Raw genomic sequence first — 22,420 nt, forward strand, 5'->3', positions numbered from 1 at the left:
GTGTGTGTGTGTGTGTGTGTGTGTGTGTGTGTGTGTGTGTGTGTGTGTGAGTGTGTGTGTGTTTGTACTGTAACTCTTCAACTGTTTTTCATACTGAAGACTTATGAGGCCACTTTTAAAAGCAGTAGTCAGTCGTTAGGCTAAGTAGGTGTGTTTCTTCTATTCCAGAAATTCCACTCCTGGTGATACATATCAGAGAAATTCTCCTAAGGGTCTATGAGTGGACATGCAAAAGAATATCCATTGCAGCAGTGTCTGTGCTGGAGTTGAACACATCTGAAGTGTTTGTCACTTGGGAAATGTGTAAATAAATCAAGGAATATTATCCAGATGCCAAACTACGCATAAACACATCAGAATGAATAGACTTTAAAAACTTAGTGCCGAGTAAAGAAAGTAAAAACGCAATGTCAACTTTAGCACATTACCATTTATATAAATTGAAACTTTGTAATTCTCAAGGGTACATACAGACTCAAGAATACTAGTCAAATACAATGGGGTGACTGCCCATGGTGGGAGAGAAAGATGGTTATGAGAATGGGAATGAAAGGCAACCAGTCAATCAATCATAATTCATCACAAACTGACGACCAGAGTGTGCCACTAAATGATGCCATGCCATTACCTAGGAGTATGATTAAGTTAGTTCTGTGCATCTGAAGCTCCAAGGGGTAAACTAAAGAAAAAAATAGTGAATTTTTCCTGGCCTCGGGTGTGCGCCTGCATCTGCCACTAATGCTGGGGCAGTTTGGTCACTAGCGTCATCACCTGGCTGCTCTTCGTCACAACTCTAGGCCACTTCAGCTCGTTGGCCTGTTCACCACGGAGTCTCATGGGAACTTCTGGATCTTTCTGTGCCTTGCTGCTTAGGCCATGGAGATCTGGGGTGAGAACTACTTCAGAGGCTCCAGACCCCACTCTGCCATTTCTGTTCTAGTGAGACTACCTCATGTTGCCTTTGGGCATCCCACAAAGTGGTCTTCTCCCAGAATTCCAAATAGGAATTGAAGCATGAAACCCTCTTTTTTGGGGTTCCCCTAAAACGAACTGGCATTTGTATTATCTTATCTCTCCTACCTCAAGGCCATTTGGGTAGGGGCTGGGCTTATTTGGGATCTGGGCAGCACCTTAACTCTGGCCTCATTCCCTGGGAATCCCTCCAAGCTTCTCTTGGCAAATCTGGAACAAACACGTTTATCTTTCAGGTGTAATAGGAGCTACCATCCTTCTTGGTTTTTTTGCGCTCTTTGTCTTTTACTCTTCCTGGTGCCCCCCAGCTAGAGGACTTTCTAGAATGAACCTGTTCAGGAATGTTTCAAGAGTTCTATTTGCATTTAAGAAGTAATACATGAGTACTGAGACAAGTTTGAAAGTACTGTAGTAAAGAACAAGAAGAAAATAAACAGATACATAATATCTCAACGTCTGAAAGACCATTGTCAAAATTTAGGGGCAGTTATCTTTTAGTCTTCATTCTGAGAACCTTATTTATATACTTTCTGGGAACCTTATTTGTATACTTGAAAGTGTAGTATATATGACATAGCATATATGTAATGTGCCATAAGCATTTTTTCCACGGCTAGAAGGTACTTTATTAAATCATGCCCCTCCTGTTAGAAAATCAGTTGGCTCCATTGTTTTTGGCCATTAAGAGCTACAGAGTGATGGACATGGACATTCTTGATCACAATGCCTTTTCTGCATTCCAGATTATTTCCTTAGACTGAGAAGTAAAATTATTGGGTCAAAGGGTATAAACATTGTTAAGGCTTTTTATCTATTTTACTAAATTACTTTCCTGAAAGGTTAAGTCAGTTTATCTGAATATGTATAAGGTTTCCACGCAGATAGGACCATTTTACCCATCCTCGCTAGCATTTGCCAAACAGCTTAGTTGTTACATGAAAGGATTATGAAAATGGTGAACTTGAAAGACTCCAGAATTAAGAAGTAAAAGTGTCCAAGTCATAACAGATTTATCTCTCCCTAAGTTTATTATTTTGGGGACTGTGACACTGTCAGAAGATTGACAGTCCTCTCGATTCCATTTGTTCTGTAGCTGTGCCTTGGTGACCAGCCAGCTTGGCAGTAAGTTGGCAATGTTTAATAAGATTGTCTTCCATGATTGAAACAAATGACTCTGTTTTTGTCATCAGAAATGGAACCTTTATGCATTTGTTTTAGTAATACAGGATCTGACATCATTAATAATCTGGGCTCGTGACTCGCGCTTGTTGAATACAATAGATGAATGAAAAATTTAATTTTTTAGTAGATCATAAAAGATGTGCCAATAGATCAAAAATAATTTAGGCAGAGTACCTCTGATGCACGAGACAGTCCATTGTCTCTACTTTTTTATTAGGCTGGCATGTACGTGCTGCTATCTTTCTTTGTGAATCCTCTCAATGCCATAGTGTCGTATTCAAAGACTTGCCTTAGTTGGTCTTATCTCTCCAGCTTTCTCTTCCATTACCCTCCACCATGGCCTTGTTTGGCCAACCAAATCAATCTGTGTAATGTCCCCCGAGGATGAATTGTGAATCCCACCTTCATGTTTTTCTCTCTGCTGTACCTCCCGTGAGGGATACCCTTTCCTCACGGGCAATCTGTGTAATTCCTCTCTCTTTCCAAGACCTCATTTAAGACTCACCCTCTGGTTTCATTTCTCAGATTGCTCCTTCAAACCTAGCACTGACATCTTGAGTTTACAACACTTGGATTTTCCTCTGATTCAGTTCTGTGTGGCTTCTCCAGGACCTTATCTATACTTGGCATTGAACAGATAATCAACTTCAGCGGGTTAGAGACCATGAGTTGAATCCTTTGCCTTTTGATCCCCACCAATCAGTAATGTCTGAACTTAACAGCGTCATTTAAGATGTGTCTTCAACCTTGACTTCTCCAGTGTGTGCTTGAGAGGGCATGCTGGATTTGTGCCTGTCCGAGGCAAAGTAACACCTAGCCCAGAAGCATTTACCCAGGGACTGTTTAAAAAAATGCCCAATTCTGCTTTTGTTCACAAGGGAGAGGAAACTTCAGCGGCTCCCTTGTGTGCTCTTTGCCATGGCTCCTTTGTCCAGGGACCTGGAGAGATTCCCCAGTGTTGCAGCGAGCTCCCCTGGAGCCATGCAGCCCAGAAATGATGCTGGGGATGGCGCTGGGGCCAGGGAAGAGCCAGGAGGACAGGAGATGGCTGGCAAGCCATTGACTTTTGCTCAAAAGGAAGACTCTAGAAAATGTATTGAAGAGCCACCTTTGCCTGTCGCTCCTGAAGAACATGTATTTCACAGTGTCAGGGTGAAAACGTAATTCAATAATTGTGAGTAATTATGGCAGAAAGGTGATCAAATGACGTCACTGTGCCTCCTTTCATTACCCATGGGTGAAACTTATTGGCCCCTCAGAATTTTATTTTTTTCTGAAATGTACCATGGAGTTCCACTGTCTCTACAGGTTCAAGAACACTAAAAAAAAAAAAAAAAAAAGTCCTATGAATTTTTCTATTTTTTCTCTTGTAGGATTGTTGTTGGGTACAACACAACATATCTGTAAAGGGAACAAATTCCTCTCAGGTTGCAGTATCAGAAATGCAGTCTCTCCTCCCCCCTTTTAATAAAATTTTAGGGCACTGTGATCCTTGTAAGTAATTCCCTATTTCCTTTGGCCACTAGGAAGCTTAGACCAAATTTTCAGACCCCTGCTAACAACTGCAGAGGACTGCTGGTTTGCATGTCTCTGCTTTTTCTTGCTTTCAGATGTACCATTTTTGCTGCCAATGATATGCTCAGTTCTTTATATTTTACCCTTTTTGATTATATTTATTTATTTTTAAATTAAACTTGTTATTCTGAGATAAGTGTAGATGCACATGCAGTTGTAAGAAAGAATACAGAGAGATCCAGGCTACTCTTTACCCAGTTTCCCCCAGTGATAACATCTTCTTCAACTATTGTAAAATATTACAGGCAGGAAATTGACATTGGTGCAATCCACTAGCCTTATTCAGATTGGCTCTTTTTTTTTTTTTTATAAGCTTCTCCAAATCATTTGTAGAAAGGGAGAGAATATAAATTAACAAATATCAACATTTATTCAATAATTAAATATAGAGAGGGTTCTTATGATATACCTAATAACTTTTTTTTTTAAGATAAAAGCTTTTTTAGTTTTGGAATAAAAATATATATTGACCCCCAGCCACCAAGATCTAAAGATGGACCCTCTAATAATATCTTTGTGTAAACAGAACGGTGGTCATGACCTTAGTTAGACCTTCTGTCCATCAACTGAGAACCCACACTTGGGTGGGAGAAGCTTGGGCTAGACCTTTCTACTTCCATTCTACCTCCCTGAGGCATATGCTCTTTGTAGTATTAGTAGGAGTTTAGTTTGTTTGTAATTAAGAGTCCAGATGCAACATAGCAATCTAATACAAATGAAACTATAAATTTGCTTTGAAGGACTTAGGCATTTGTTTGGAAGCGAAATTGTGTGTGGTTAAAATCTGTTGGCATGAACACTCTGCAAATCAAGCAATGAAAAAGAAAGTTTATTTTGTGATCTTATGATCTTGTGCATTTTTCAAGACTCCATTGGTTACCTATCTATGAGCCATTCCTTTCTTCTTCCTAAATGTATTCTAGAAATACTCTCAGGGAAGGTGAATTTCAGGAATAGACCATGATTGGTTCAAGGCAAACTTAATAATTCCATTTCCTTTTGCTAGTGAGAAGTTTAGGGGTGGGTCTGTTCTTCAGTTCTGCCCAAGAAAGCACAAGGGCAAGTGATTCTAGGGACAATTTTGCTCCCCAATTAAAAAAAAAGATGCAGCAAATATCTAGAAATCAATGTGATGCATCATATTAATAAACTGAAGAATAAAAATTATATGGTCATCTCAATAGATGCGGAAAAAAGTTTTTGACAAAATTCAACGTCCATTTATGATAAAAAAGTCTCTAGAAAGTGGGCATAGAAGGAACACCAGTGTTGTCTGCCGGCTGGTGGGTGAGGCTTGTCCTGAGGCTAGAGCATGCTCACTGGTGGGAGGGGCCAAGGATTGGGGTCTGGTGCCCGCCCACTAGTGGGTGGAGCTGGGTCCTGGGGTGTCTGGATGCAGGGCACTGGAGGTCCCGGGTCTAGTGCTTATGCACTGGGGTGTGGGACCAGGTTCTGGGCCCTCTGATGGGCAGGGCTGTGTCCAGGGACGTCTGTGAGTTCTCTCTTCTGGTGGGTGGGGCCGTGTCCCTGCCCAGTTAGTTACTTGGCCTGGGGTGTCACAGGTCTCACAGGCTGTTGGGCAGGGGTGGGGCTGGGTTCTGAGGCTAACAAGCTAGAGGGAGGATTCCAAAATGATGCTTGCCAGCAGCAGTATCCACGTGGCAGAAAGAGCTCCCCAGAACTGCTGCTGCCTGTGTCTGTGTCCACAGGGTGAGCTCCAGTTGCCTCTTGCCTCTCTGGGAGATTCTCTGAGATCAGCAGATGGGTCTGACCCAGGCTCCTTTCAAATTACTGCTTCTGCCCTGGATCCTGGAGTGTGAGGTTTTGTGTGTGCCCTTTAAGAGAGGAGTCTCCATTTCCCGCAGCCCTCTGGGACTCCTGAAAGCAAGCCCCACTGGCCTTCAAAGCCAAATGTTCTGGGGAGCCCGATATGGGGCTCAGACCCTTCACTTCTTTTGGGGGAACCTCTGCGATGTAATTATTCTCCTGTTTGTGGGTTACCCACCTGGGAGTATGGGATTTGACTATACTGTGACTCTGCCCCTCCCCCCTGTCTTGTTGTGGTTCTTTCTTTATATCTTTAGTTGTAGAAGATCTTTTCTAGTGGGCTCGAGTCTTTTTCACCAATGGTTGTTTTATAAGTAGTTGTGATTTTGGTGTACCTGTGAGAGGAGGTGAGCTTGTGGTCTTTCTACTCCACTATCTTGGCTGATCTCTGTTGGCACATTTAGTTTTAAAAGTTGGGATTCTCATACAGAAGTGTCCTGCAGATATGGTGGCCATATTTATTTCAATATTTCAAAAGATTCTCAATATTAAGTGTGCCAGCTCTTGTCTTTATAAGCTATAGAAATATCACAACATCCCCAGGGTTTTGATTCCAATTTTTCTTTCCCTCTGATTGTTAGTTGCAGGAGATAGTGGTGCAAATTCCTTCATAAGTCATGAGACCTGGGTTAGGAGACCATGGTGGCTGTGCTGATAGGCTGTTTTATCCCAAATTTGCCTGATCACAGACTTACCTTAGGGGGCCTGTTAAACTTGCATATCCCCACACCCATTGCAGATTTGGGTTTAGAGATTTTTTTAAAGTCCCCCCACTCCCACTTCCTGTAAGTTTTATGATCAGGCAAGGTTGGGAAACACTGCCATAGATGAGGAGATCCTGGCAACTAGGGAGAAGGTGGAGATCCTATATGAGCAGTTTAATCAACAACAACAAAAAGAGTTGAGGTATTGAAGTACTTGAGCTCCCCGGGAAGGAAAATCTGGCGAAGTCGTAGAGGATCCAGGTGCAATTCTTAGAGGATGCCATGTCAACGGGAGGAGCAGAGGAGGGCATCTAATTTCTATCTTTATATTTTATTTTTTTATAAGGTATATATATTTAAATTCAATAAATACAGCTAGATTATTCTCCAAAATGGTGGTACCAGTGATGTAGAAATGTTCCATCTTTACCAACATATGATATTAGCCATTTTTTATTTTTGCCATTCTGATGTGATGGTATAAAGTAGCACCTCACTGTTGTAATTTACATTTATTTGATTTCTATGAGTTTGAGCATTTCTTCATATACTTTAAAAAAAATTAAGTTCAGCTATATCATTATTTTCTTTAAATTAATGATCACTACTATTATTTGGCCACTTCATTTATACTGGACACGGGGCTAAGCATTTTTGTCATTTGATCTTCTCAACTTTGCGAAGTGGTATTACCATTCCCGTGCAACAGATAAGTAAACGAAGGCTCAGAGAGGTTAGGTAATTTGCACAAAGTCACTCAGCTGAAGCTTGGATGAACTGGACAGAAGCTAGGTCAGTCTAACCCCAAAGATGATCATTTTAAGCATTGCCACTGCTATTTAAAGTGAACATTGTTTTTTCTATCAAGCCTGTTCCTGTTTCCTTGGGACCAGAGAGGTTACCCATAGTTGAGAGATCAGTAATTTTAATGTCGGATCTTTATGTTTGAGTGTTACTGAATGGCTGAGTGACTGCTGGCAAGTCAGATAAGGTCTCCATTCAGGAGTTTACCCAGCTATAAGCCAATGAAGACAAGGCTGATCTCTGGAGACACTGAGAGAAGAAATTCTGGAAACCACTTTGGAAAAAAGAGGCTCAATAAAGAATGCTATTAAACACAGCAAGCAGAGTTAAGTGATATGGAAAGAAATGAAAACCTTTTACAGTTTGAGAGGAATAGATAGACGTAAATAGTGCTATTGAAACATGTGTCAGGAGGGGAAGTAATTAAAGAAACGGGGACTTGTGGAACCCTGGGATGGAACTCTGCGCTTAGGGTGTCCTTGGCTGGCATTTGTGGGACCATACATGCAAAGCAGGTGGTTATAGACCTGAAGCTGGGTGGAAGGGGAAGGAGGAGATGAAGGAATTTCAAGACTGTTGGGCATCCCCAGCTCTACAAGAGCAAGAGCAAGGGACAGAGTGGGGTCAGAGGCTGATGACGAAGGGCCAAGAGAATACATCCATGCGGGATGCTTGAGTGCCAGGAATGTGCTCTGATGGAATCGAACCTTCCTCACATCAGTCTGTGGCAGAGGCTGAACCTCACCCTCTGAGGGGTGGGAGGCAGCTATGAGATGAGCTGCTGAAAATATAAGGGTTGCCCAATGTGTAATCATGTAGGCAAGAGCAAACTGTAGGGACTTAGAAAAAAAGATAATCTTAAGAATCTGAAAAAGAATAGATACCTGTATATATATAACTGAATCACTTTGATGTACACCTGAAACTAACACAACACTGTTAATCAACTATACTCCATATAGTTAAAAAAAGTTTATTTGGAAAAATAAAATAAACAAACCAACAAAAAAGAAGATAATCTTCACAGAGATGGGTCCACAGGGCACAAAGGACAGAGGGGTCCACAGTAGCCTTGACTCACAGAGGCATTTCTCCTCAGCCCCGTTATCGAGCCATCAGGGGAGGAAATGAATGGGCTTCTTACAGTCCTGGGGTCAGCCTGTCACTGGGGCTGCATTAGGAAAATTTCCCAGTTAGAGGACTCCGGTGTCTCCCAGGCTGAGAAATGAAAGATTCTTTTCAAAAGCAGATTATCAAAATTAGGTACGTTTACCGATGTTCAAAACCATAGGCAGTAAAGGTCACTGATTCAGTGTTAGACAGAGGCCTGGACTCAACCCAGGGTGGGGGGATGACTCACTCCTGGACTAAGAGTTTACTTTTCCTTGGGTGAGGCAGGTACTGGGCCGGACCTGAGGGTCCCCAGGAGAAAGGAAGATTCTCTGACTTCGCTTGGCTCACAGCCTGAAGGGGCGAACAGAGACTAAAGCAACCACCTCATAAGGTAAGATTTGACCCAAGATGACCAAGATCAGGAGCATGGGCAAGGGTCCCCAACTCACACTGGGGTGGGTGGAGGGCAAGGGGGTTCCACGTTTTGTGGAGGAGTGTGAGTCCCAGTGACCCCACCAGCTGGGCACCGCTGGGGAAATCCCTTATCCAGTCTCTCCCTTCCCTCCTGAGAAGGAAAGGTGATAAACTCTGGCTCCTGCTGGTCACATGCAGCAAGTGTGCTCTCCCCTCCTGTCTATCGGTGAGAGCATTTTCCAGAAGAGCATTATTTGGCGATATAGGATGGATGGCATCTCTGTATCAAGAGAAAGGAAAATATTTGTTTAAAGGCGATTTTGTTTTTTTTTTTTTTGCCTCTTTTCCCAACATCTGGCCTCTTGGCTCTTATTTGCTAAGCAGTTGCAAAGATTTCATAAAGGGGGAAAAGAAAGCTCCATCTCGTTCTCACGGCAGGTCGGAGGGTCTAGGTATAGGCAGTCCTCACTTTGCTTGGTAGTGTGAGACCATAAAAATATAAGCCAGAGCTAGACAAAGCAGCCTTGATAATCAAAGACAAAAACCACACAGAGAAAGGAAAGCGTCAATATTCCAGAAGGAAGTTTTGAGATATATTTAACTAAGAAATCACAGCATAAAGCAAATCACTTACATTTAATTGGTCTGGCAGCCCCTTCATGTTTGTTTCGCATATAAAAAGTCCTTTGTTATGGTGCATGGATGAGAAAATCTGGGTCTTGGACTCAATGTGTGTGATTGCTGGAGGACCACCTCCGCTAAGAGAATAAGAGTTGGTTGAATTCCTTTTGTTGTAATTGGCGTACCTCAGTTGGTGATACTGTAATAGAGGCAGATGGTGAAGAGGTTCTTCAGCATTCAGTAGCCCTTTGCATTAAGAAAGCTTGTCTGTAGAGGAGGAGAAGGGGAAAGAGAGAGAGAGATAGAGGGAGAGAGGGAAGGAGAGGGAGAGAGGGAGAGACAGAAAGAGAGAGAGAGAGAAGGAGAGAGATAGAGGGAGAGAGGGAGAGAGAGAGAGGGAAGGAGAGTGAGAGAGAAGAAGGAGAAGATGATGTAGGTAGGGACAGGAACAAATGTGAAGGGAAATGTGGCGGTTCAGAGAGGGACACTTAGAGAGTGACCAGCTCCTTTGTGAGCTTGTTTTAGAAAAAGAACACATGTTGGCTAAAGACTGAAGGATTTCTGGGATTGGCTGGACTGGTACTTCTCTTAGGACTTAAGATTTTCCATTCTTGGCCTGTTGTTTCTCCAAGATTCTGTTGGTTGCAGGAAGGATTGGTGAGCAGGAAGTTGGCACCTCCCTTAGGCCTGAAGGGGTAGGGAAGGAAAGGTGTACGTGGGGGAGAGAGACTCCTGAAGGGGTCGTGGCTACAGGTAGAGGAGTGCTGCCATTGCAGTATGGCGGCACAGAAGGAATAAATACCCTGCACAGAAACCTCCGTGGCACTCAGGCTAAGAGAAAGCTGCGTTTTCAGTTGTATTTTGCTATACTTAAAAAAGAGTGTCTTGGGTCAGGTCCATAGTGGTAGTCACGTGGTTTTTAAGACATATGTAATTTATAAATCTGTTCTTGGTTTTAAAATAAACAAACAAGCCAATGTCTCAGCTGTTCTTTCTAGAAGCTCGTCACATTTTCCCTTTCTATAGATGGCTGCCTTGGACAACTACAAGCCATGGAAACCCTTAGGATATGTTTACATTCTCAGGCTGCTTATATCTCACTATCATTTAGTGCAGGCTCTTCACAAACAGAAAAAAATATATTGATCTCTTCCTTCAAAGTCATACATTTTAATATAGTTTAGCATACCAAGTTGTCAGGGTTTGATCTCTTGGGTCATAGTTCAAACTCCTTCTAATCCTATTTTCCATATTTCTAAATTTCTTGGGCAGTTTCAAGCACAAGCCAATCAGTGTCAATAAAAAAATGTAACAGGGTTATACTTTGTGCAGAGCCTGATGGATTTTGGATGGTCTCTCTGATACCATGAAGGTGTTTGTTTTTGTTATTTCACTGGGTATTTCTTATCCTTACCTCCTAAGAGGATATAAGTGAGTACAAATTGTTCTAAGTCCTTGTTAGCTTTTGAGGTAAAGAGGTACCTCCTTACCCAGAAGAAACTGAATGTATGTGGTGGATGGGGGCTGGGGGATGATTAATTTTATGTGTCAACTGGCTAGACTGTGGTGACCAGTGTTTTGGTTAAACCCTAATCTAGATGTTTCTGTGAATGCATTTTTTAGATATGATTAACATCTACAATCAGTTGATTTTAATAAACCGTATTATCTTCCATAATGTGGATGGGCTTCACTCAATCATTTGAAGGCTTTAAGAGCAAAGACTGAGGTTCCCCAAAGGAGAAGCAATTCTGCCTCTAGGGCAATATAGAAATTCTGCCTGAGTTTCCATCTGTCAGACCCAAGACCACAGCATAAATTCCTAACTGATCTCCAGTCTGCCAGCTTGCCCTATGGATTTTGGACTTCCTAGTCTTTATTTTATTTTAATTAAAAAAGTTTTTTATTGGAGTCTAGTTGATTTACTAATGTTGTATTAGTTTCAGGTGGACAGCAAAGTGAATCAGTTATACATATTCAAATATCCACTCTTTTTTTTTTTTTTAGAATCTTTTCCCATATAGGCCATTACAGAGTATTGAGTAGAGTTCCCTGTGCTATACAGTAGGTCCTTATTAGTTATCTATTTTACATATAGTAGTGTGTATATGTCAGTTCCAATCTCCCAATTGACTTCCTAGTCTTTATAATCGTAAAAGCCAATTCCTTAAATGTCCTATTGGTTCTGTTTAAGCCAATTCCTTAAATACCCTATTGGTTCTGTTTCTCTGGAGAAATATGACTGATTCAAGGAGGGGAGGGATTCGGGGATCGAGGCCAACCATCAGAGAGATCTGTCTGTCTGGTGACCACAGTGCCAAGCATAACTGTCCTGAGGATGGTGTGGCTACTGCAGTCAGGCTTAGGGTGAGGGATGGAATCAAGGAGGTTTTCCCCATCAGACTCCTGGCAGGAAATAGATTGTGTACTACAGGGGTTCGTTGAAGAGACAATGTCAGAGGTCAAGGGGTAAAGGAATCGGCAAGGTGGTACACCCAAGGGTGAGCATCAGTGGGAATCTGTTAGTTCCCTTTGGCTGAAACAGAGCAGAGGTAGGAATTGAGATCTATGGGAGATGCCTCCCCGATGCAGGTTGGGGCCACGGGCAGAGAAACTCAGCCATTGGCAAAACTGAGGGTTCGCAGAGAGGGTGTAGAAGAAATAAGTGCCTGGTCTTTCCCTCCTCCAACCCCAATCTTCTGCCAAGGCTCCCATTGTCAGAACCCTACCAGAAGCCACAAGGTAGGGAAGCTCACTAGAAAAGCTCATAGGCCCAGCCTCCTGGGACACTGAACAAAACAGAGAAGCCCAGAGAATGGGACATGGCGGTGGACAAAAAGAAAATAATCAGGTCGCATGGGAATCTATCTCTGCAGAACTCATAATAACCTCTTCACTTTCAATAAATTATAAGCTCAATCTTATTAACTGAAGAAAAGAGAATAGGTTATCTTTGGGTGATGCAGGTATCCTATTCAGCAAAGCAGTAGAGGGACGCCAGTACATAACCTGTGATATGGGGAAGAGAACCCTTAGCCTCCCTGGGGCCAAGATGACTTTAATTCTCAGCCACTTGGGGCAGGGGCTCCTTGACTTAAATCCTGTCCTCCTCTCTCTTCTCCCACCCGTCACCTAAATAACCAAGCCCCCGGTTCCTGCCCAGAGCCACAGAGCAGCACAGCATGAACAATTTCAGAGTTATGCCCCGGGATAGAGGTTTATCATCAGTGGATCACCTCATTAATAACTACCCAGTTTTCTATGATAAGACAAGGGTTCAACCTCTAAAGCGAGCATTTGATTATCCGCCTATCCTTCTTAAGTAATAGCATTCAAGGACATGGGAGTAATATATAATGCTAACTTCCCTTGACTTGTTTTAAAGCAGTAGAAATCGTGGCTCTTGAATTTAAATGTTTGTTTAATTTACACTGAACACTGTGCCCTTAGTGGAGTTTTTACAGTCCTCTGCAATTTTATTGATTTTGTATTAAGGCCCAGCACACCATCTCTGTGCACATGAACAAGTTCTTGAGTCAGGAGATGTTGGGTACTTATTGAGGACTTAATGCTAGGAAATGTGCTAAATCCTGGTTATGCAGAGGTCAGAATAGTCCCTGTTTTCTGGGCTTACACAGATGGGCCAGGGAGACCAACATGCAAATGGTAGTAGCAGCGAGGTAAGAGCAGTGATAGAGGCATCCAGAGAGGAGAAGCATCATTCCTAACTGGAGACCTAGCAAGATGATGCAGAGGAGGAAACACTTCAAGATTCTAAGTCTTAAAGGAAGACTTAGAGTTAGCTCCATGGTTGCGGTTGGGGGGAACCCAGGGGAGTGGCATTCTTGGACGGAGAGGGTAACCAGCTTGGAAGAGCAGAGGGTTTGTGAGTGGGGTGGGGGGACTGATCAGTTGGATCTGGTACCAATGTTATAGTCTGGACCTTATCATGAGTTCAAGGAGGGATCCCAATGCCTTCCAAGGAGGGAAGAGGCATGATAGGATTTTAATTGTATGAAGAAAAAAATCCGTGTAGAGGTGTGTAGAGGTGGGTGGAGGCTGGGTTGGAAGGTGCTGGGGCAAGACTGAAGAACTTTTAGAACTAGGCTAACGAGGAGACTGTTACATCTGTTACACTGTTACATCAAATCCAGCAAGAAATGATGAAAGTCTGAACTAAAGCCATGGTTGGGGCATGGGAGGAGAGATAAAGTATGAAGAGGTTTCTGAGATGTGATAACAGAACTTTGCCAGAAGCGTTCTGTTATCCAACTTGGTTGGCAACACAGATAATCACCAATACAAATGATGAAAGAGGAGAGCAGGCTTGTGTGTGGAGAAGAGGTCAGTTTGGTGGAGCAGCCTGTAGGGCGTCCAATGGGGATGTCTGGATGTGGGAGGACACAGACCTGCAGGTCAGGAGGAAGAGATGGAAAGGATTTAGTAGTTAACACTAGCAGGGTGAAGAGGCCACTAGGAGCAACTGCAGAGGATGAGAAAATAAGAGAATCAGAGATGAACCTACTATTCCCTGTACTTTTATGAATGTTTGAAATAACTCATCATTTAAAAAAAATTCAAATTAAGAAAAAAGAACAGATGGAGGAAGAGAGATCTTTCATGGATAAAGATGCAGTAACCACAGATCGGGGAGTTCATGAGTTCATGAAATCAGAATGCTGCAGGAATGGGAATTCCTGGCCACAGGAGATAGAGAAAAAGACAGACAGACAGGTTTCCATTGGATTTGGAAATTAACAGGGCATTGGCAACTCAGCCAAAGCAGTTTCAGGGGTAGCTGGTGGTGGCATGTAAGGAGGGGAGAAGAAGAGAGAAGCGTAAGCTATTCCTTCGAGAAATTGCACTGGGAAGGGAAGGCAAGAGAGGAGTGGCTAGAGAGGATCTTGGGGTCCAGATTCAGAGAATTGCCTCTCTCTTTTTTTAAGGCAGGCAGAGCTAGAACAAGTTATCAGGATGAGGGCAGAGTCAGGAGGAAGGGGGAGGTTCCAGACACTTGTGATGATACACAGGAGAAGCTGTAGAGGAGGTGGAGACATCAGATTGGAAGCAGAGGTGAGAGTCAGAGGAGTAGAAGGTGTAAAGACAGAATCCCAGTTTCCCATTTCAGAGGCAGAGCTGGTCCCAGTGATGAAAGTCTCAGGGGAAAGAGCCTGGAGAAGCTCATGGATGGACACCTATGACCCCAACATAGGAACGAAGTCTCCGGTGAGTGTAGGGGGTAAATGAGGGGAAGGTAGAAAACAGTGCAGAGGAAAGTTAGAGGGCAGTGTAGTCTGAAGAGCCCAGACTCAAAATATTTAATAAAAGACTGACAGCAGGAGGCAAAGGCAAAGCCAGCCCCAGCTCCTGTCCGTTCAGACAGCCCTTCAGCGGGTGTGGAAGTGGGCACCAGCCAAGTCCAGGAGGCTCACAAGGGGTGCGTAGAAACGGGAGAGAGTAGCATTAACCAAAAAGATAACAGGTGGAGAAACATCATTACAATGACCTGTTATGGGTCTGTTTTAAACTTATACTATCCCGGATAACCATTTAATTATTGCCAATAACTCTACTTGCGTTTTGTAATCCTCCTTTCTCACGAGGGCGATGGATGCCATTCTTACGGGCCTTACTCAACGTGTCAGGTCTCACTAGAAGGAAAGCATAGGAGCTTTGACAAGAGGAGTGTAAATGGCGTCATAACTTATGACTTCACTAATTCTTTGCACCTATTGCCAATATTTGCCAACTGTTCATCTGAAATATCACCATAATATTGTTCAAAATGCAGAGCTTACTATTAAAATGGGCCTTTTAAAATACCATGTGAGTTTAGTTAACACACAGTTAAAACGATCTTATTTTATTTATCTATACCTATAAATAAACATATGCGTTATATTATCGTACTATAGTGTACCATGTAATGCTATGTTCTATTGTATTTCACTTGTGAAGGTGAGGGTAGTATTCTGTTAGTGAAGTTCATTACAGTCACAGTGCTTGATGTGTGTATGGTCACATATCTGTACCTATACCTATCAATTTGTACGTCTACATCTGCAGTTTTTATGTTAGGAGGAAGGAAATACCCTAAAAAGTATATTAAAATCTTCTGAGGTAACATCTTCAGAACTACCGAAGCTAAATTATTTTGAACTCTGTAATTTTAAAATGGAAGTTTGGGTAAAAGTTTGTCTGCAAATTGTTGAACGCAATCACTCAGCCAGAATTTTTACTTGAATTATAAGACCATGTTGCTGTGCAAAGATCTTGAAAGACCAAGAAATGACATAAAATTTATGATATAATTTTCTAAAAGACCAGCCATCGCTTCTTTAAGAAATGCTATCTTCATTTGTAACACTCAGGATACCCTGAAATTCATAATACAAATAAGATTTCTGTGGTATTGAGTCCGCAACCCACACATAACAGCCCAGTATATCTTCATTAACAAGAAACATTTCTATTGATTTCATTTTGCGATGTTTCATATTACATATAACAAATATGTATGGTCACCTAAATGAATTATTACAATCCAATTTGCAATGATTGCCTAGGGTTATTGTATTATCTCTAGGATGCTTTAGTCTCTGGGTGTCAAAACTGTTTTTATTTAATGGAATAACATGGAAAAGTTAATCAGACTAGGTTAACCTCTGTGGAGCTGAAGGTCACATGCATTTACTCTCAGCTGGAAATGGAGGAGCTTTCAGTCTTGGACTGGGGGTGGGCAAAGGTGGAAGAGAGAAAGCCAGGAGGGATTTAATGCCTGTATTCCTCTAGCCTCACTAGTATCATTTGGCTTATGGGGCATTTCAATAACTGGATTTTTGATTAAAAAATTTCCTGCAAGGAAAATAAAATGAAACAGGCAATACAAACATAATAAAAAATCAATACTGCTGTTAACATTTCTGTTGTATCTTATTGAACGACTGAACTTCAGGCACATTCAGCTCTGCATACACCCGCAGCTGCTCAGAGTTTCTGACCAGGGCTGGGGTGAAGAGGACCTGCAAAGAAAGAGTCTTATTTTCAAAATTATATTTCCAAGATAAATGGTACTTCTTATAATGTAAGTCCTTTCACTTCCAGGCCAGGAACACAGAGGTAGAGAAACTTCCCTTTCATTTCACCATCTTTTATTGGATGAGGACACAGAAGATACCAAGACTAGTGTTCACTGAACATATCAGAACTTGTTTCTTCACATGGTGCTTTCCCTTTCAGAGCAGTTCCTGTGAGGTTAGGCTTTTGCCGCCGTGAATGTGTGTGATTTTTTTGTCTTGCTATAAAGGTACTTGCTTGCCCTTACAGGACTCGGATGCAGAGGTGGGTGGCTATAAAGACATCCGATTAAAGGCTAAGGGGAAAGCATTGCCCATGAATTAAATCCTCTACCGTTTCAAAGACCCTTTAAACTTCTGATCAAGATGGTTGACCGAGATAATTGGGAAATTTCCCCTTCTATTCCAAAAATAACAAAGACAAAATCCAGAGGTGAGCTCAAAAGCTGGGAAGGGAGATCTCCAGATGCCAGAAACAAGAAGCCAGAGTTGGAGGAGAAGGAGGGCCGGGGACTGTGGATGGAGTGTCTCCCAGGGGTCTGGGTTGTAACAATGCACTGGCAGGGAGTTCAGGCGTCAAGATCCCTGGATGCAGGAGGAGAGACTGAACTCCCAGTGATAAGGACTGCCCATCAATGAAATAGGGATTAAAACTCCACCCGCCAGCCCCAGATGTGGGCGTTATGCTCTGGACCTTGGGTAGCAAGAGTTACTTGAGGGAAGTCAGAAAGCACAGGCTTGCACAGTATGAGTGTGAGACTAAATGTACACAGCCAGATCTCAAGCCAAAAAATACCACTGAAAACAAGTCTAGTGCAACATGAATGTAAAAACCAGCCTGGGACTCCATAGAGTCTGCAGGAGCCAAAGTTAGCCTGTCCCCCTAAGGTGACCTCCATAACCCAGGGCACACAGGTGGAATTCTCACAAGGGCCTCATATACCAGAGCCAAGCTTACATCTCACACACCATGCAAGCTTGTATGTTCTCATTTCCCACAAGTAACTAAAAAATTACAAAGCCCACAGTGACATTCACCCCTTGAGAGAGGGTCAACAGATGCAACAAATGGTAGAATTCACTAAGAACTTCAGATAAGAGTAATGTCCAAAGAATTTGAAAATAGGCATGATTTAGATGATCAAGGTGAAAAGCACAAATAGATTTTGTAATGTAAGATGAAAAGCGGTTGGGTTTGAGAAAGAAACAAAGATTGCTAATGCAAGTGAAGAAAGAAATCATTTTGAAGTTAAGGCTGAAAAAATAAAATGCTCAAAATACAGCTCAAAGAGACAAAGAGATGGTACAAATATGAAACAGAAATTGAGACAATGAACACAAAACAGGAAGCTCCAAAATACAGCTGAGTTCCAGAAAGAAATTAGAGATAGAATGAAGGAGAGATAATAGTCAAAGACATACTGGTGAAGAATTTTCCATAATGAAAAATCATTAACCGGTTTGCAGTAGAACCCTAAATCTTGAAGAGGATACATAACATGGTCCAAACCTAACTCCTTGGAATTAAATTATAGAATATGTAAGATGATATAAAAATCTTTAAAACATGTACCTGGGCCTTCCCTGGTGGTCCAGTGGTTAAGACTCTGCCCTCCCAATGCAGAGGGCTCGGGTTCGATCCCTGGTCATGGCACTAGATCCCGCATGCCACAACTAAGACCCAGCACAGCCAAATAATTAATTAATTAATTAATTAAAATAAAATTAAATAAAACGTGTACCTGGAAAGGAGCTGCAATCAAACTGACAGCAGACTTTTGATTGGCAACAAGACATGTCAGAAGATGATCAAATACTATTTTCTAAATGGTAAGAGAAAGTAACGATCAACTTCGTATCTATACTCAGTTAAATGATAATTCAAAACGAGGGAAGATTTTTCTAGCAGCTCTGGGATGCTGGCAGGGCTGCTGTCAAGGGTTATCATCATTAGTTCCCTTGTTTTCATTACCCTCAGAACTCTCTCAATATAATTGTTTCACTCCCTGATATGAGTAAAGGTAAAATAAATATATTTACAGACATACAAAGACTAAGAGACTTACTACCTGAAAGGGCAAATAAAATAATGCAATACTGAAAGAAGAAAATGGAAGCTATAAGGAACCAGTGGGCATCAAAAAGCAGGAAAGTTGTGAAACGGGTAAAAACATTTTGCAAATCTACTATAAGAATAGCAATAATAATATTTGAGGGGATATTTGAAATGAGAAGGAATTAAAATTCTAGACCACAATGTCATGGGTGATAGAAAGGCAATTTTTAGGGTGGAATTAAAGATTCTTATCCGGTGGGAGAGTAGAGTTATTGGTTAGCATCAAAATCTGAAAAAAAAGATAGTTGTGTATGCTTAATACTATAATAATAAAAGTAGAGAAATGTGACTATATAATTTCAAAAGAAAAAAGAAACAAAAACAGAGCTGAAGGCAGGGAAGAAGGAAGAAAGAAAAAAAAAAGCAAGGGAAGTGAAAGCTAAAATAGACCAAAATAAATATAAATAGATTAAACTTTTATTAAACCATCAGTGAGACGGGAAAAAAGTTTCCTCATTCATTGGATACTCTGACAGCACCCTGGTTGCCCTATTCTCCAGTGTCAGCATGGGAGGAAGTAATTTTTCATGACAAGAACCCTTCATTTCACTCTTATCTTCATAAGAAACGAGGTCTTATCTGTCATGTCTTTCTGCAGATATGATCAGATCCCAGATCAAGAGTCTCCACTAATGTAATGATGGTGTATTTCCAGGGGGCAGGGGTAGGAGAGTTGATTTTGATAGCTCTACCCAGATTTAGTGAACAGAGGAAGGCTGAAGAAGCAGTGAGCCTCTTCCTACGTGGAGCAGATGGAGAGATGCCAAAATGCAGGCCAAGTAGTTAGATGAGTCACAACATGGGTGAATGCCTTTACTCAACGAGTGCTGATAACCGAATCAATGGCCACACACACAGAGGTTTTGTGAAAAAGACTTTGGGGTTTTAACTGAGGTTTGGCTCAATAGGATTTGACCACTAGATCAGCTAATGTGATTTTAGAAGGCAATAATGGAGGTAGAGTGTCCATAAAAGGGTATGATAGTGTGATAGACCCTCTCTACTTATTCTTATCTGACCACAGCTGGGAGGCTAAATTCAAAGGTAGGTCCAGAGGGCATCACTTAGATGTTAATAGTTGTCAATCTCTATCTCATGAATACTTACAGGAATAAGGGGGAGGGGTTGAGACATGCCATTTGTCCCTAAATATTCCATGAGTTGTATGGTGCATGGACAACTGGACCTCATCTTTGTGGCCTCAGTAAACAGAACTGGAATCACTAAGAACTGTGTAACCAAATTGTTCAACAATGACAGTTTCAGGAAGTAGAGAACTTCTTATTGCAGAAAGTGTTCAAGCAAAAGTGAGACGACTTTCTTTTGGCAGCTTTATAAGGGATTGATGCACTGGGTCGGGGGTTGAATTTTCTGGCCCCTAACCTCCTTATCTACCCTATCTACACCTAAGGCTTTGATGCTGTGTTTTCCCTGACACTTTCAGTGAGTACCCAGGGTGGGAGTGATGCCTTTTATATCCCACTAATGACTCCCTCTTCAAGCCTCATGTGTATTTGTGATGCTGACACAATAAGGCAAATCCTGACAATAAACTAAGGGAGAGAAGAAAAGGTCTCTGTGAAGGGGATCCCTTCATCCCTATTCAGAGCATCACAACCCTTGGGGTGTCTTCAGAATTACCTGAGGATACTGCATGATTCCTGGGTTCCTATTAAATTAGAACCTTAGACTTATGGCAGGAAATCAGCATTTCTAACAAGTTTCGCAAATGGTTTTTATGTGCACTTAGGCATAAGAACCGCTACTGGATTTCAACCTAGCCTCTGGTGACTGTTTGAGACTTGTTTTTCTCAAACATTTTCTGCTCTGACAACCCCAATAGATGACATTCTCACACACACCCTCTCAGATGTCTTTGGTGCTGGGACGTAAAATAGGCAATGGGTTATATGCAAATCACATTTAATAAGTTGTAACTCCACCCCTGGTCTTGCTCAGGATTCAGTAGACATAGATATTCACTGAGGACTGATAATGGCTATCCATTCATCCACTCATCTTCCATCCTCCATCCATCCATCCATCCACCATCCATCCATCCATCCATCCACTCATCCATCCATCATCCATGCATCCACCATCCATCCATCCACCATCCATCCATCCATCCATCCATCCACCCATCCATCCATCCATCCATCATCCATGCATCCATGCATCCATGCTTCCATCTATCCATTCATCCACCATGTATTTCTTAAGCATCTACTATTGTTTGTAGTGCGTGCCAGTAGATGGTGGGGAATAGGTAAGAACTGATTCACCACTGAGGTTAGAGTAACGTTTGTTCTGCCCTTATATCTATTGTGCCTTTCACCAAGAGACACAGTGACAATAAATGAGCTCTTTGGAAGTGTGTCCTTGATTGTCGCTTCCATTGAGGCAGCACTGGCACAGTGGAAAAAATGAAGGCATTGGAAGCACCTAGAAGTGGTCTTGAGTGCACTATATGACTTTGGTATCTATTAACTCTCTGAGACTCAGTTTCTTCATTTCTAAAGTGAAATGATAAGAACAATAATAAAATTGATGTGAAGATACGAGTGTCGTACAATTTAAACCTTCTCTGAATAGTAGAGGAGTGTGTGTGTTTGTGTGTGTGTGTGTCTGTCTGTCTGTGTGTGTGTAATATATATCCAAGCTCTGGAAAATGCTATTGAACTTGAACTACAGAATTTTCCCACTTTGAGGTGTATGTACCCACTAATTCCCATCAGTCACTGGCTGCTCCCAGTAGCATTAATTCCTGTCAATTCCAACCTGAAATGTCTATGAGCAGATCAGGTTCTGGTGGCCAGAGAAAGCCTTTAGGCAACAAATCGCAGGTGCTGGAAGTTGGACTTTGGGCCAGAGTGCACTGGAAAGGGAAGGGCCAAAGGAATATGGACAGGGCACCTGTGGTGTCTGCTAGTGTGTGTGTGTGTGTGTGTGTGTGTGTGTGTGTGTGTGTGTGTGTGTGTGAGGTTACGTATATGACCTTTAGATGGGGACTGCACCAGAGGGCCTTTAATCACGCAGAGTCTGAGACAATAGACGATAGTTGGTCTGTATATGGGATGCAGGTAAACCACCAAATGCTTGAGAGTTGGATGCACATTTGCTGTCACTACTTGGAACCCTCTCACTGAGACTGTCCTTTCTTTCTGGGGTTTCCAGGCATTTTGGTGGCCCCTTGAGCAGCAACATCCCACTTTCCAGCTCTGTCTTTGCAGCTTGGTTTTCATTCCTGAAACACTAGCCTTCTGTAGCTTCTACCAGAAACATCCAATGTCCTCTCTCTCTTCTCGAGAGCTTTGTTTTGGTGTGGATCCAACAGCCATTTCCGGACAGCACTGATGTAGAGACACATCCACAGAAGTTCATATGGTCTTCTGATATTAACAATCTGGTGCACAGAGCTTCAAAGCAGATACACAGAAAGTATAACCCTCTTCTCATGTGTGTACTCCCGGTATAAATCCTAAAATGAACTTTCCTCCCAGGCTGTGGGGTTGAGAACCGTTGCGCCCAGTACATGACACTTGCAGCACCAGCCGCCTATGGTGAATGGCCTGTACATTGTAGACCCTCGACCTTGCTGGTGAGCCTTCTGTCTCTAAGCCACAGTGTGTGGTGTTAGAAATGAAATGGAATTCTGTCTCAGGGACGAAACTTCCTCCAAGTCTCTGGAATTAAATGAAGGAAGGAGTGGACCTGAGTTATTGTCATAGCTTAAAGGATTTCTACTGACCAAAAGACTTGATGGAATTTCAGTCCTGGGCTCTGCATCCGCCTCCTCTAGGGACAGGTTCTGTGTCCATAGTCAGCAGAACAAAGCCCAGCCAAGGCCATTAATATTTCAAAAAGGTAAACATGGAAATGGCATTACGAGTGATGCATTGCTCCTCCAGGGCAACTCTTGTGGACTGAGTGAAGGGTCCTTCAGGAAGCTCCTGTGGCAACTCGGTGTCTGTCTGTTGCTGCGTTCTTACACTCTGTTGTAGAAATAAGCCTGG

At 42.2% G+C, this 22,420-nt stretch overlaps 1 protein-coding gene across 4 annotated transcripts in view; it reads left to right on the forward strand.

The window, feature by feature from the left end:
* SETD4 (SET domain containing 4) overlaps positions 1 to 22,420 on the forward strand; it is a 409,208-nt gene that overhangs the window by 357,416 nt on the left and 29,372 nt on the right. For all 4 annotated transcript variants that reach the window (XM_029213923.1, XM_029213919.1, XM_029213922.1 and 1 more), the window contains one exon: positions 8,463 to 8,568. The gene's annotated coding sequence lies outside the window, so the exon portion shown is untranslated. The remainder of the gene's footprint in view (positions 1 to 8,462; positions 8,569 to 22,420) is intronic.

Source organism: Monodon monoceros, unplaced genomic scaffold, assembly GCF_005190385.1.
Source record: "Monodon monoceros isolate NGI ecotype Baffin Bay Population unplaced genomic scaffold, NGI_Narwhal_1 Super_Scaffold_11, whole genome shotgun sequence".
NCBI classification, from domain to species: Eukaryota; Metazoa; Chordata; class Mammalia; order Artiodactyla; family Monodontidae; genus Monodon; species Monodon monoceros.